The sequence below is a fragment of the Rattus norvegicus genome, chromosome 2 (assembly GCF_021556685.1).
Source record: "Rattus norvegicus strain SHRSP/BbbUtx chromosome 2, alternate assembly SHRSP_T2T, whole genome shotgun sequence".
In the NCBI taxonomy this organism is placed as follows: Eukaryota; Metazoa; Chordata; class Mammalia; order Rodentia; family Muridae; genus Rattus; species Rattus norvegicus.
In genome coordinates this window covers 14,369,287-14,370,856 of record NC_141535.1, presented here as the reverse complement: position 1 = coordinate 14,370,856, position 1,570 = coordinate 14,369,287, and positions in this window count along the sequence as shown.

Genomic DNA, 1,570 nt, shown 5'->3' with positions numbered 1-1,570 from the left:
GAGAATCCTAAGGAGACAACAAAAGAAAATGTGCAAGTCTTTTTTCAAGAGCTTCTGAAGTGTTGAAAAGTGTTTCTATTTAAAAGCTCCTGACAATGATTGGCAGGATCTGAGGAAACCTCAAAAGATGAGCCCCACCCTTTAAAAATTAGTGCCAGGATAACAGCGAACACCTAATTCATTCTTACCGCAATTGAGGTATTACAAGCTAATTACTATATTGTGGCCCTTCTGAAAGACCAGGATGAAACTGAATACAGTGCAGGCCAGCACTGAGCACCTGCAAGGATTGCCGAGTCTCCACAAATAGGAGAAATGTAATATCACATATTCAACTGACAAGGGAAACTTTTATTGATTGATTGAGTGATTACTAACAGGCCCATTAGCCCAGTGTCTTCCTGCAGTTCTTGACACTTAAAATACTTTTTAAGAAATCAGACAGACCTAATTTAAATTTTAGGGGACTTAACATAAAGGGAGAACAGAGGTGTATATATCCATTCAATTTACTCAGACAGAAAATACGGAGGGAAATGGAAATTACAGTCAATTCAAAATAGACATAATGAAGCCAATTTACATTTGATGCAATAGATGTTTAGAATATTAATGACATACATAGCAAAATTGGGGCTACTGACAATGAGATTAAGTATTACCTCTGAATTTTCTTTGTTTTATACAAACAGCCACTAAAGTACAAATATAAATAAGCATTAAGAAATTAATCAGAAATATTAGCAGCCAAAAAAATGCACTTAGGCCTTGTACAAAAATAGTTAGGCTTTCCTGACTAAGTACTACATAGCTGGGTGTCCCTAAGGAACTAACTGCAAAGTTAATTCTGAGTAGAGAGAGTTGGTGGCCATTATCGTCATACCATGAAGAGGAAGGCAAAAATCAAAAATGGGTCTCTGACATTTATTATCGAGAGCAGCACACGGATGTCTGAATCATTTTTCTTTATTCATCCTTATGTAGCAATCAAGGAAGATGTTGTTCTGAGTCATTCGGTTTGCCAACCAGACAAGTGTACATTTAATCCAAACGAAGAAAGAAATTACTTGGAAATGGTCTGAGAAGATGAAAGACTCACACATGCTCAAGCAGTGTGATTTCAAATGCTACATTATACAATATATGCTGAATCAGACAAAGAGAAAAGAGTCACCCCTTCATACGGGACAGTTATATTTAGGTACAAGGTTTGCGTTGAGGTTGAAAAGAGCTTTGTAATAAAATTGAGTGGTGGGATAGAAATTGTACTTTGAATCTGGTTTTCCTATTTAAATAAGAATCCTACAAAGACTGATACATGCTAGACAGCACCACTGTGCAGAGATGGGGTCACAAGTTAAAAGTACATGATAATTAAAATGTGTTCAGGAACAGGCTGAGCAACTTGGACTCAGGGCGTGGTAAGAATAATAAAACTGCATTCTACAGCAGTGATACGACTCCTTTATTCATTATCTCACAGCAGATGATATTTATTATTCTGTCTCATTTTTTTCCTGCTAACCTGAGCCACAGGCCTCATTCCCCCCTTTGTAGCTCTCCATGAGTT